Here is a 14,992-nt window from a genome sequence, read left to right on the forward strand (position 1 = left end):
ATCAACCACTCTGAACCAATTCTCACTTAAAATAACGACTTGCTTATGCTTTTTCACCTCTTGGAATCAGGATTCCAATTCAGGTGCAGGCCCAGGGATTCAATTTCTCATCAGAATTTGTTTTGCCACATCAAATTCATGACATAAGTGAGCTTCCTTGCCATTTCCCAATCCTATAAAGGGAGTTTATTATTCTCCTTTCTCCAAGTCTGCAGAACTTTTAAAGTCTTAGCTTTATGCAAGGACTGCCCATCCAACTCCCTTGTATACAGGAACAAGGAACAGGAACTCTACAGGGGCATTAAGCCCAAACCCATAGTCCTACTATATCACTAGCTCCCCAGGGCTACTTTGCTGCTCCTGTCTTCATTGCCCTGCTGGTCAGCCTTTCTCCACTTCAGACACACTCAAGATGGTTCTCAAACTTGTTGGTTTCAGGAAACGTTTTTACTTGTAAAGTTTATTGACAACTCCAAAGAATTTTATTTAGATGGATTATGTTACTAATAGTTACTGATTGAAGATTAAAACAAAAAGTTAGGGATGCCTGGGTGGCTCAGTCGGTTAAATGTCTGACTCCTGATTTCAGTTCAGGTCATGACCTCGCGGTTCCTGAGATCGAGCCCCACATGGGGCTCTGTGCTGATAGTGTGGAGCTTGCTTGGGATTCTCTCTCTCCCTCTCTCTCTCTCTGCCACTCCCCCACTCGTGCTTTTTCTCTCTCAAAATAAATGAATAAACATAAAAAGTGTAAATGCTTATTTAATAATTCATTTAAAAATACCAATAATCATTCCACTAAGTGTGAAGGCAAATAATGTCTGTTTTAATGCTTTCCAAAAGAAACATACTTGTGAAAAGAGTGACATTGCTTTACATTTTTTCAAATCCCTTTAATGTCTGGCTTAATGAAAAACAGCAGGATTCTCCTTTCTGTTTCTACATTTAATCCATTGTGATATGTTGTTTTTGTTGAGGCATATGAAGAAAATTCAGCCTCACACAGATAAGCGGTTGGACAAGAGAGGAGTATTTTAGTAACTTTTGCAGATAACTGTGGATATTCTTCTTTGATACTATCCCTCAATTCAAGTGGTAGTTTCTTAAAGATTGGTTGAAGCGTGGAATCCAGAACCATGAGTGAACTTGGTTCCTATAGTCTGTAATAGTTTATTTTTTTTTTCAATATATGAAGTTTATTGTCAGATTGGTTTCCATACAACACCCAGTACTCATCCCAAAAGGTGCCCTCCTCAATACCCATCACCCACCGTCCCCTCCCTCCCACCTCCCATCAACCCTCAGTGTGTTCTCAGTTTTTAAGACTCTCTTATCCTTTGGATCTCTCCCACTCTAACCTCTTTTTTTTTCCCCTTCCCCTCCCCCATGGGTTTCTGTTAAGTTTCTCAGGATCCACATAAGAGTGAAAACATATGGTATCTGTCTTTCTCTGTATGGCTTATTTCACTTAGCATAACACTCACCAGTTCCATCCATGTTGCTACAAAGGGCCATATTTCATTCTTTCTCGTTGCCACGTAGTACTCCATTGTGTATATAAACCACAATTTTTTTATCCATTCATCAGTTGATGGACATTTAGGCTCTTTCAATAATGTGGCTATTGTTGAGAGTGCTGCTATAAACATTGGGGTACAAGTGCCCCTCTGCATCAGCACTCCTGTATCCCTTGGGTAAATTCCTAGCAGTGCTACTGCTGGGTCATAGGGTAGGTCTATTTTAATTGTTTGGAATCTCCACACTGTTTTCCAGAGCGGCTGCAGCAGTTTGCATTCCCACCAACAGTGCAAGAGGGTTCCCGTTTGTCCACATCCTCTCCAGCATCTATAGTCTCCTGATTTGTTCATTTTGGCCACTTTGGCGTGAGGTGATATCTGAGTGTGGTTTTGATTTGTATTTCCCTGATGGGGAGCGACGTTGAGCATCTTTTCATGTGCCTGTTGACAATCCGAATGTCTTCTTTAGAGAAGTGTCTATTCATGTTTTCTGCCCATTTCTTCACTGGGTTATTTCCTATAGTCTGTAATAGTAAAGGACATAAAGTCTATCTTATGACTGGGTTGTATCTTGCATGCATGATTTTATTTAAGGTTTCAGTTCACTGGGAACCCTCTTGCACTGTTGGTGGGAATGCAAACTGGTGCAGCCACTCTGGAAAACAGTGTGGAGGTTCCTCAAAAAATTAAAAATAGATCTACCCTATGACCCAGCAATAGCACTGCTAGGAATTTACCCAAGGGATACAGGAGTGCTGAAGCACAGGGGCACTTGTACCCCAATGTTTATAGCAGCACTCTCAACAATAGCCAAATTATGGAAAGAGCCTAGGTGTCCATCCAGTGATGAATGGATAAAGAAATTGTGGTTCATATACACAATGGAATACTACTTGGCAATGAGAAAGAAGGAAATCTGGCCTTTTGTAGCAACGTGGATGGAACTGGAGAGTGCTATGCTAATGAAATAAGTCATACAGAGAAAGACAGATACCATATGTTTTCACTCTTATGTGGATCCTGAGAAACTTAACAGAAGACCATGAGGGAGGGGAAGGGGAAGAAAAAGTTACAGAGAGGGAAGGAGGCAAACCATAAGAGACTGTTAAAAACTGAGAATAAACTGAGGGTTGATGGGGGGTGGGAGGGAGGGGGGGGGTGATGGGCATGGAGGAGGGCACCTGTTGGGATGAGCGCTGGAGTGTTGTATGGAAACCAATTTGGCAATAAATTTCATATTTAAAAAAATTTTTAAGCTCACTGCTAAAAATAAATTAAAAATAAATAAAAAAACACAAGTTGCTGAGAGGTATGTGGGAATTCTTCATACTATCTTTGCAATTTTTCTGTAAATCTAACATTATGCAAAATACGAGTTTGATTTTAAATTCATTAATGAGTGTGCTTCCATTATGTCTTCTTGAGTTGGAAGTATTGGGGGATGAATTAGTTTAAGCCGGTAGTTTTCTGTTACAAAGAAATTAACTTTATTTAGAAACTTGACTTCCAAACAGCAAAATCATTTGATCACAAAGGAAGGCATGAGTCTGGAAGCAGTGTAAAAAATGAATTGAGAAACACTATAAATTAGTAAATATTACACCACTAATAAAATATAAATATTATGTTACTTATATTATATTAGCATGTGTCGTAATGCATTGGTCTCTTATTCTGTGTCAATATCTAAGCTAAATATGCTTTCACAATCACCCTGTGCCTCAGGCACTATGATTTTCTACCCTTTATACAGTGAGTCAGAAATTTCAGTAATTTCTTTGTCAGTGACAGAGCCAGAGCGAGAGACGGTCTCTCTGGATCTAGTGCCCCTGCTTTTATGTCCTTGGCTCTAGTGCTCTTACTGATGTCATTTCCAGAAATGGAATTCAGAGTCATTGAAGCCATTGCAGTGAACAGAGAAATGCTTTCATTGTTGTTGGACTTCATCCCTAATTTTCCTGTTAGCTTTATCCGTGAGCCAGTTTTAAGGATGTGACTGTAGATGTTCTGGTTGGGTGTCCGGAGGGTGGTTTAAAACTAAAGTGTCTTATATATTCATTGGGGAAGAAGTCAAGGCACCCGAAAGGACAAGTCCAGAAATCTAAAGCCGTTCTCAGAGAGAAAAGGGGGAGTCAAGATACCTCCCCTACTGGAAGGGAAATTAAATGAATGGATTTAATACAGTTAGCGTTTACTTTTGCTTACACAATGCCTTAAAAATTTTGGACGTATTTTAGAGATTTTCAAAACATATTCAAAAGTAGAAAGAATAAACACATAAACCCACAAACCATAATCGACTAGGTTAAACAATCACTCGTATTTTAACAATCTTGTTTTATCTTCCACCCACATGCTTTTTTGGAAGGATAATTTGGGGTGTTAAAGCAAATCTCATATTTCATATCATTTTGACCATAAATGTTTTGTGTCATTTAAGGTTTTTAAAAAGATAACCATATTACAATGATTCACTTAACAAAACGAACAATTCTTCTTCTAATCATCTAATGCTCAGTTTGGGTTTACGTTCCCCTGATTGTCTGAAAAATAACATCATATGGTTAGTTTATTTAAATCTGGATCCAAATAAGTTCCATGTACTGCAGTTGGCTGGTGAGTCCTTAGGCTTATCTTCATCTCTAACAGTCTGCAGTCTCCCCATTTTCTTTCTATGCAATGTGCTTGTTAAAATAAATAGGTCATTTCTCCTGTTGCCATTCCTATATTCTACATTCAGTTCGTTGCTTCTGTGTGATGTCATTTAGCATGTTCCTCTACTCCCTGTATTTCCTTTAAGCTGATAAATTGATGAAGAGGTTCGATTGGATGCCAGTTCAATTTTTTGCCTAAGAATACATCCTAGGTGTCCTATTGTAAGTGACATTAGATGACAGGGCTGGGTCTTGGGTTCCAGGTGGCCAGCATCATCCAGCCATTACAGAGTTCCCTACCCACCTTCACCTAAGGGTTTTAGCATGTAGTTTTTAATGGTCGCCAAAGGGCAATTTCTCATGAGGGGCTGAAAAATGATTACCTAATTCTACCAATACTTTTTTTACCAGCTGATATTCTACTAAAATGTTTCTCTGAAACGTAATGTGATAGTTAATCCTTTATTTACCACTTATTCAGAATAATGAGTGGTGCTCTAGAAACTTCCAAAGTGACTTTGTTAATATCATTTGAAATCACATAGTTTCACCTACTTAACATGGTTCAAGCCATTAATGACATCTGTAAACAGCATAGTTAGATTTTCTCTTATTTCTCCGTAAATTCATCAAAGAGCTTTTGTCTTTCAGTGGGTAATACAGACCATGTATATTGAGTGACCCAGTTGATAAGTGTAGTCTTTTTTTCTCTCTCTCTTTGAATTTTGGTTTCCTTTTTCAGTATTTTTCTATATGGATTATATTTTGTTTGCATTTATGTATTCAGTGTTTTGAGAGTATACTTGACAGACAACTATTGGGATATCTTCTCAGGCCATGATTACTGACCTGAGAATGCTCCTACTTCCAGATGGGTAAGCCCTTGGCCGCCATACTTGTACAATACGACCGTACAGCACCGACCCTAGTTGAGGGAATTAAGGGTAGAAATCAAAGTCTGGGCTGATCAAAATCTCTCTCCCCGGGACTTGGAATTTGCACCTTATTTGTACTGTCAGTTTGGGGTTCTTTCTAGATGTAAGAAAACCTATAAGCCAGAGCTATTTGAATCTTTGCACCATTCCCAGTGGAAATTGGAGAGAAGAAAAGACGAAGCAGAGGTTCAAGTATATTTGAAAGTATCTTAGAAGGTAGGAAGGGGACAAGGGACAAACAGAGGGCAAGGGAGTGGGGAGAGGGAGAGGCTTGCCTGAGCTCCTAGGCTACCTATGGCTCTTTGGCCCCTGAATGTAATCCTCTGTGGCCCTTCTGCACCTCCTACCCAAGATCCTATGAGATGTCTCAGCTGTATTTCAGTGGCACCATCTTGGTGTTGGCTTCTGGCCACGCTACACGTTGAAATCGGCTCTTGTCTCTCAGAGATGACACATGGCAACTTCCACGAGTACTCTTCAAGGCTGCAGGTCACTGATGTGGCGATGGCCTACTGCTCCTGCTCTTGGGCTCTAGGCTCTCCACTGCCCATACCCACTCAACCTTCTCTTTTGAAGTCCCATCACTCTCCAGAGATGGGGTCAGCCCTTTAAACAGGCACCAGCTTGGCTCTTTCCCTTGCAGGGTTGGCCTGCATCTAGTTACAAGAAACTTGTGCTTTTGGTAGATATGGCTCAGTTATTTCCCAACCACAGCCCTCGACTGTCCTATGCTGCTGGAGGCAGCCCTGCATTCTCCCCAGAGGGGTTTCTTGCAGCTTCTCTCATGAGGCAGGAGGTTAAGGGAAGCACCTCTCTCCATGGAGAGACCAGAAATCACAGCATCCTTAAGGGACTCTCTGTACAGAAATCTACTCTGGAATTTCCAACCTCAAACTTATACAAACATCAGAAGGACGTTGAGCTAAGCATCACAAAATTAGTCATTGGCCGCCTCCCTTCCCTGAGATTATGTTTAGATGATCAGCCCTTTGCTTTGGAATGTAGGGGGAAGAAGGCAACACTTGCCCAGGGGCTGCAGATTAAATGAGCAAATGTTCACTTCCACAAGTGTAATATTCACATATATGTAGTATTTTCTAAGTGTCTTCTGCTCACTTTGAACTAAGGGTCATTATTTATCCAAAACATACTTAGTGAATAGGTTCAGTTGGAAATCTCCCAAAACTCGTAATAATCTGGTGTTTAAAACATGGATTCATTCTTTGATTTTCTTTTTCCTCTCACTGACCTGATATTTCTTTAAGGTTGAAATGAATAATGTTTAATACCAACACCTTCTATTTGATTGGTCTTTGCATGGTTTCAGATGAACGATTTCATTTTATCTTTAGACCAATCCCTTAGGGTTAACCTCCTTACACAGGGTAAAAGACATTGATCTATCACACAGACCCATATGCTCCTTGTTTTATGGTGCTGTTGCTGCTGAAATAAATACACAGATACAGTAACAACAACAACAATGACATGGAGACCCTTGCCTGAAAAAATATTTACATTTTTTTTAATCTTTATTTATTTTAAAAAAAATTTTTTTTTAACGTTTATTTATTTTTGAGACAGAGAGAGACAGAGCATGAACGGGGGAGGGTCACAGAGAGAAGGAGACACAGAATCTGAAACAGGCTCCAGGCTCTGAGCTGTCAGCACAGAGCCTGACGCGGGGCTCGAACCCACGGACCGTGAGATCATGACCTGAGCCGAAGTCGGACGCTTAACCGACTGAGCCACCCAGGCGCCCCTCTTTATTTATTTTTGAGAGAGAGACAGACAGAGCTCAAGCAAGGGAGGGGGAGAGAGAGAGGGAGACACAGAATCCAAAGCAGGCTCTAGGCTCTGAGCTGTCAGCACAGAGCCCTACGTGGAACTTGAACTCATAGACTGTGAGACGGTGACATGAGCTGAAGTCAGACACTTAACCAACTAGCCCACCCAGGTGCCCCTGAGACAGATATTTTAATTACTAGTCACGTTTGTATCTGAGTCCAAGTGCTGTGGCTGATGGCAGTCAACAGTGAGGCTGGGAGCTGAATGGATTAAATGACCCACTTTGTGGCAATGGCTCAGGCTTTCTGGTGAGGTTGGAGTGGGAGTGGGAAGCATTTAAGAATTTTCTTTCTTGAGACCCCAAAACAAAAGCATCTCTATGTTGGTTTTTTTTTAATGTTTATTTATTTTTGAGAGAACTGAGCAGGGGAGGGGCGGGGCGGGGGGTGGGGAGACAAAGAATTCTAAGTTGGCTCTACGCTCATTGAGCCCAAGGTGGGGGGGTGGAATTCATGAACGCTAGATCATGACCTGAGCTGAATCAGATCCTCAACACGCTGAGCCACCCAGGTGCCCCCAAAGCATCTCTATGTTGTAAAGATATCTGATCCCCAGTGCTCTGTAGGCTTGTGAAGTTTTCAAGACCAGACTCAGCTCGAAGCTATGTAAAGAAAATGCAAAATATCAACACGTTGATTTCCCTGCATTTCACACCTGTGCTTCTGCCTACACAGCCTCTCCCCCAACCACTTGCTTGAGCAGCAGATTCCCAGCCAGATCCAACTTTGGCCCCACAGAAATGAACATGCTTACAACACCAAGTGAGTCAGTTCCTGCTGTAGTTTCCCACCCAAACCCTGTTTTGAGTTAAGATTAATCAATGTATTGAAATTGAAATCATTTCTTCTTTGTTTTCTCCCTTGTTCTAAGTTACCACCCCAATCTCAAGGCATGGTAAATACATAAACAGTTTATTATGGAATAGATTCCCATCCCTTTTTGCTATGCTTTTTCTATTTGCAACTTCTCAATGCCTCTCCGTTTGGAGAAAGAATTATCTGCCCATTCCCACCCCCGTCCAGCTCCTTCCAGCAAACTAATGAAGCTCTAACTTATTCTTTGGTTGGTTGTATAACATTCTGTTTTAGTGGCATTCCAAAGTTTATTCAGCCCTTCCCTTTATTAGTTCATACTATTTGCAAGATTTTTGTCATTATAAACAGATCTGTAATCAGCATATTTGTCTCCTATTGTTTTCAATACTTATGCTTACATTTCTATGGGATATATTTCCAGCAGTCAAATCTGAATGAAGAGTATGTCTATTTTCAACTTCAAGTGATTTCAATAAATTGCTTTTTTAAAAATGTGCTGAAACAATGTACATTTCCAGCTGTACATGTTATCACTTATTGATTGTTATCAATCTGATGGTTATAAATGATATCTGGTTGTTACCTACCTTTGTCATTTCTCTGACTGTGAGGGAGGTGGAGAATATTTTCATGTCTATTGGATGTATTATTTGGGTTTTCGTCTTCTAGGAAGTGTCTATTCGTAGTGATGGTCTATTTTTAAATTGAATCATTTTTTTCCTGTCCCCACTAATTTGTAATAGCATTTTAATTATATTCAAAATCCTTAAGTATATTTAAAGGCTATCCATGACCCATTGTAATCTGGCGAGCCAGCTATTTTTATAAAAATTTTGATTATTTCAAATACGGTAGGGTAAGTTTTTCCTCTCCCATTTCATCTTTTTAAAAAGAAAGCTATAGGAAATTCTATTGTGCTAATTCAGATGAATTTTAAAATAACATTTTAGAACGGTATCACTCAGATCATTTACACTAATATACAGATCATCAACATCTTTTGATTTTAGGGAAAAGGCTAACTTATTTAGACAAGTCTGTATTCAAGCCTCATGTTCTTATTTAGTTTTCTTTATACCTCTCACTAGAGCTATTTTTACATAGTTTGTATTTATTATTTAGTGATTCAAATCCACCCGTTTTTAAAAGTTTGCTTAATTATGCTTTACATTTCAGAGAAATTTTAAAGAAAAAGTTATACATAATTCTGTGCCATGAGGCTTGGAAGGAAACATGACTCAAGAGTTTGGAAAGATGTCAAAAATTTAATCCTTTGAAAACGTAATAAATGATTTCAATGAGGCATCTGTTAGAACAGGGCAACTGACAAGCAGCTTCCAGTGTATTCTCCCTTGATGTCTCCCCAAAACATCCAGAAAGACACAGGAAAGGTTAAAAACAAAATGAAACTGAAAACTGACATGGGCAGTTGACCTAATGTTAGATCCTGAGAGCAACTGACACCAATTATATGGCAGACGACACAGGATTGAAAAAAAAAAAAAAAAAAAAAAAAAGACAAGGCTTATGGAATATCCTGGTTTTACCGAAGGAAACCAAACCACCTAAGCAAAGAGAGGGGACGTTTTGTATCTCCTTCACCAAGTATCCCAGGGAGCAAAGCCTCAGGGCTTTGTCTGAAAAAGGAAATGATATCATCATTCTTCCACCTCCAAGATGTTGATTTGGGAGTTGACCAGCATTCTGTCTCCTCTACTGTTTCTTACTCCATCTCTCTTGTCTTTATTTATTTACTTATTTGAAGACGTAGGGAAAGATTCAACCAAACCACAGGCAACCATTCCTTGCTAACGCTCAGGTACCACTTTGTGAAGGAAGCCAAAGGCCACTATTACTGCCACCTTGTCTCTTACAGTCATCTTTCCGCATTGCAGCAGAGATCGCCCTCCACGTGTTGTCGGACAGTGGATGTGGAGGGGTGAGTTCGTGGCACACTCACCTGGCTGTCCTCTCTTGTTTTACTCCTTTATGTATCCACGCCCCTTTCCTTCCCCGCCGCCATTCTTACTCTCTAGGCATCCTTTTTTTAAAGTATAAATCCTTAAATTTTAGATAAAATATATCGCATTTTCCCTATTGTTTAGTCTTCTGGCATTCTAAGAAGGCCTAGTCCAGAAATCTTGAGTGAACTGCTATCAAACACTGCAGAAGCTGTAAAAAATAAAACAACTATTCACAAGGGTTGGACAACAACCATCACAGGACTATAATCCTCGAGAAATGAGAGCACATGAGATGAGCTTCACCCAAACTCAGCTTTCTCTTCCAGTACATTTTCCAAACCATGGCACAGGAAAATGGAGCCCAAGCAGTTCATAAAATTCAACACTGATTATCATAAAACTTTCAGCAAACTAGGAACAGACAATAACTCTCTAGGGTTGCCTGGGTGGCTCAATGGGTTAAGCGTCTGACTCGTGATTTCTGCTCAGGTCGTGATCTCACAGTTCCTTTGATCAAGCCCTGCATCAGGGTCTGTGCTGACAGTGTGGAGCCTGCTTGCGATTCTCTGTCTCCCTCTCTCTCTCTGCCCTTCCCCTCACTTTTAAAAACTAGATACATAAACGTTAAAAAAAGTAATTTCCTAATTTTGATACAGAAAATATATAAAAGTTAAAGATAATGATATAGTCAATGGTGAAAGATTGAACACTTTCTCCTTGATTTCAGGAATGGAACAAGGATGTCCAATATAACCTCCCACATTCAACATTGTATTAGAAATTCTACTCCGTTCAATAAATAAAGAAAAAACAAAATATATGAAAATTGGAAAGTACTACAACAGCCTTTGGTCTTGGATAACATGACTGCATAGAAAACCCAAAGTAGTCACAAACTGACTATTACAATCAATAAGCGAATTTAACAGAATTTCCGAATTTATTCAGAAATTTTCAAAATTTATTCAGAATTTCTGAATCCAAGATCAGCAGAAAATGATATTAATTCTATATGTTATGAACAATAGTAACAAGCAATTAGAAAATAAATGGCATGTCTAAGAGTATGAAAAATATAAAATATCCAGAAACAAATTTACTGAAAGGTATGTAAGACCTCTACACTGATCACTACAGACCAGTGTTGAAAAGGTAAAGAAAACCTAAACAAATGGTGTAATAGTTAGCTATTTTGTGTCCAATATTACCACACATTTTTACTTAAAACATTTCTTCTTTCAGTTTCTGTGGATCAGAAGTTCAGACACACTTAGCTAGGTTCTCCAGCTCCAGATCTCACCACGTTGCAGTCAAGATTCTGATGGACAGGATGCTCACCCGGAGATTTTGACTGGAGAAGAATCTACTCCCAGACTAACTCATTTTGTTGGCAGAATTCTTTTCCTTGTGGCTGTAGAAGTGTGAGCTTCTTTGTTGGCCGTCTGTTAGATGCTCAGTTCCTAGAAGCTGCCTGCAGGTCCTTGCCATGTGGCCCCTTTGCAGGAAGTTTAGAAGGTGGTAGTTTGCTTCTTCAAGTGCAGCAGGAGAACAATAGTAAATTTGATAGCAAGGTGGACTCTTGTATAACATAATGTAATCACAGCAGTGACATCCCGTCACCAGTGTCATATTCTCTTGGTTAGAAGCAAATTCTAGGTCCCAAGCCACACTCAAAACAAGGAGATTATAGAAAAGAATAAAGCCCAGGATGTGGGATCATGAGAATCACGATGGTGATCTATTATGTCCATGGATTGAAAGACTCAATAGTGTTAATATAGGCAATTGTGCCAAAATTGACCTATACATTCAGATCATAACCATCAAAATCCCAGCAGAAAGTTTTTCTTGTACATTGACAGATTTCTGATCTTAAAATTCTTTTTTTTTTAATTTTTTATGTTTATTTTATTTTTGAGAGAGAGAAACAGAGCGCGAGTGGGAGAGGGCCAGAGAGAGAGAGAGAGAGAGAGAGAGAGAGACAGGATCTGAAGCAAGCTCCAGGCTCTGAACTGTTAGCACAGAGCCCAGTGTGGGGCTTGAACTCACAGACTGCAAGATCATGACCTGAGCTGAAGTTGGCGCTCAACTGACTGAGCCCCCCAGGCACCCCTAAAATTCTAAAATAATAGAGAAATGCAGTTTCTAGCAGAGTCAAGGCAATCTTGAAGGAAAAATGTTGGGAGATTTTCACTACCAGATTGCAAGATTTACTGTAAACCTACAGTAATTGAGATAAAATGATATTAGCACAAAGATAGACAAAAATGCCAATGGAACAGAATAAATTAGTCCAGAAATAGACTCACACATACACTATCTTTTGATTTATAATAAAGGCACCACCACAATTCTCTAGGAAAAGGACTCTGTTCTCAAAAATTAGTGCTGGAGAAACTGTAGGTCCACATAAAGAAGAAAATGATCCTGTTCTTTCAATGGTGCTTCAGAGGCAGTAGACTGCTTTAGGATGAAGCTGGAATCTCTTTCCCAGCTACTGGCTGCCAGAAACTCATTGAAATGGACAATAAATGCAAACTTTTCACCTTTTATGGGAAGTGTATGGCCACAGAAGTTGCTGCCGATGCTGTGGGTAAAGAGTGGAAAGGTTACATGGCCTCAATCAGTGGTGGCAATGATAAACAAGGCTTCCTCATGAAGCAGGGGGTGTTGACCATGGAAGTGTCTGCCTGCTGCTGAGTAAGGGACATTCCTGCTACCGACCAAGGAGGACTGGAGAAAGAAAGCGTAAATCTGCTCAGAGTTGCATTTTGCATGCCAATCTCAGTGTTCTCAACTTGGTCATTGTAAAAAAAAAAAGAAGAAGAGAAGGAAATTCCTGGACTCACTGATACTACTGTGCCTCATCACCTGGGACCCAAAAGAGCTAGGAGAATCTGTGCAAACTTTTCGATCTCTCTAGAGAAGATGATGTCCAGCAGTATGTTGTGAGAAAGCCCCTAAACAAAGATGGTAAGAAACTTAGAACCAAAGTCCCCAAGATTCAACATCTGGTTACTGCACGTGTCCTGCAACACAAACATTGGGGTGTGGCTCTGAAGAAACAGTGTACTAACGAAAATAAGGAAGAGGCTTCAGAATATGCTAAAATTTTGGCCAAGAGAATGAAAGAGGTCAAAATAACATGCAACGAAAAGATTGCCAGGAGATAGAGGCTGTCCTCTCTGAAAGCTTCTGCCTTTAAGTCTGAGTCCAGTCAAAAATGAGATTTTCTAAGAGTAACAGATAAATAAGATCAGACATAAAAAAAAGAAAGACAATGATCCTTAATTCCCTACCTCACACCATACTAAAAACTTATTTCGTGGTGGCTCGTAGATCGAGATCTTCTCAAAGAAAATGTAGAATAGCATCTTCATGACTTTGGGAGTAACAAAGATATCATAAACAGAATCCCACAAAAACTAAACATAAAAGGAAAGACAATCGTTCTGACTTTAGTGTAATCATGAACTTTTGTTTATTAAAAGATGTCATTAAGAATGTGAATAGGCAGGTGAAAAACTGAGACATATCCCTTAAGATCAGGAACAGAACAAAGATGTCACTCTCAAAACTTTTATTCAACACAGTACTGGAAGTCCTAGTCACGACAATCAGGACAGCACATAGAATTCCATTCAGCAGAAGCATACACAATGAAAGAAAAAGAAAAAAAAAAAACTTGATCCTATCCCTAAATTGTGGCTACTGATGATAAGTTTAAGTAAAGTGCAATTCATGGTGTGAAAGGAAAACTCTTTTTTTCCCCTAGATCATGAAGATATTTTCTTATAACAACTTCTATTAACATTTTAGCTTTATCTTTTACTTATAGGCCTGTCACCTATCTGGAGCCTACACTTGCATACCATTTTAGGTAAGGATCCAGTTTTATTTTTCTTGGGCTACTGACCCCCTTCCTTGCTCCTTGAAATAATTTTCATCTTCATTATGCATTAATTTCCATTTATGCATGGATCTAAATTCCCAGTTCTATTCTATTTGTTTTCAGGCCAATCCTATACTGTTGCCATTACTGTGGCCTAGTGGTAGGCATTCATTGAAAGGAGAGCAAATTCCTTCTCAAAGTTAACTTAGTTATTCATAGACCTTATCCTTCAACAGACATTTAGAACAAATCAGGTTCGTTATAAAACCGCCAAACCAGAATTTTGACCGGGATTGAATTGAATCGTGTTATTTCAACTCCTATATTTTTTTATATTTTACATTTCATCTGGTTCTTTTTGATGACTTCTTCCTGCTTCAGATTAATATCCCCCTTCCCAGATGCCCTGGAGGTATTGTTGTGCTTCCTTTCAATTCACTGTTCATCTGATCTAAAGATTCTTCTTTTTGCAGTATGTTTTCTTTGTACTCGTTGATATTTTTTTAAATAGTTATGTTCTTCTCTCATGTGTCCTTTTGGCCTGTGACTTTAAGTCTCCCTGGGAATAACAGCTACCTTATCCTGTAATGTGCATACAGGAAGGGTCAAAACACACACTCCAGTTCTCATCCTACTAAACAGTTTAGGGGAGGCAAGGGGATGAACCTAAGAGCTCCACTGTTCATCTCTTCGCTGCTAATACACCAGTCAACTCTTGGACCGCAAAGCCATCTACAAATTCATCCAAAGAAACAGAAATCCACCAGCTCTAAGTTTTAGGAGGGGAACGGGGAGGGCCGGATGTCAAAGGCCTGGACTCGTTGCCTCATCTAGTTGCCTCATCTCTGCAGAGCTTTTATGAAGTTGATACTTCCCTACCCACGTGGGGTACCCTACAGAGATAGGACTTGCCAATTTCCTCCAGTTGAATGGGACAGGCCGCAGAAGAACATAAAAATGCTCTTGATGTCCTATATCTTGATTGAAATGTGGTTCACATGGGATATATATATATTTGTCAAAATCGTTGACCTGTACACATGAGATCTGTACATCCCACTGTGTAAACAGAATACCTGGGAATGACAGGACATCCATTACCATCATCTTTTATTATACTGTTATTGAACATTGATCTGGAAATACTAGTATTAAAATAAGTTGTAAATGAAATCGGGATTATAAATATTAGAAGGAAAGAAGTAATATTGTATTTGTTAGCTCTTACCATATTTCCTCTGGAATCCCCAAAAACTTATTGAAAAAAAATATTAGAACTATGGAGAGTTTAGTAAGATTGCCAGTTAATCAATAAACCCACGTTGATCTATAACTGGGGTCACAGTTCAAACGCATACAGCGTTTTC

General features: G+C 39.4%; 1 pseudogene; it reads left to right on the forward strand.

The window, feature by feature from the left end:
- LOC102969122 overlaps positions 1–12,960 on the forward strand; it is a 28,394-nt pseudogene extending 15,434 nt beyond the window's left edge.
- Positions 12,961–14,992: the final 2,032 nt, after the last annotated feature.

This window comes from Panthera tigris, chromosome A2 (assembly GCF_018350195.1).
Source record: "Panthera tigris isolate Pti1 chromosome A2, P.tigris_Pti1_mat1.1, whole genome shotgun sequence".
Taxonomy (NCBI): domain Eukaryota; kingdom Metazoa; phylum Chordata; class Mammalia; order Carnivora; family Felidae; genus Panthera; species Panthera tigris.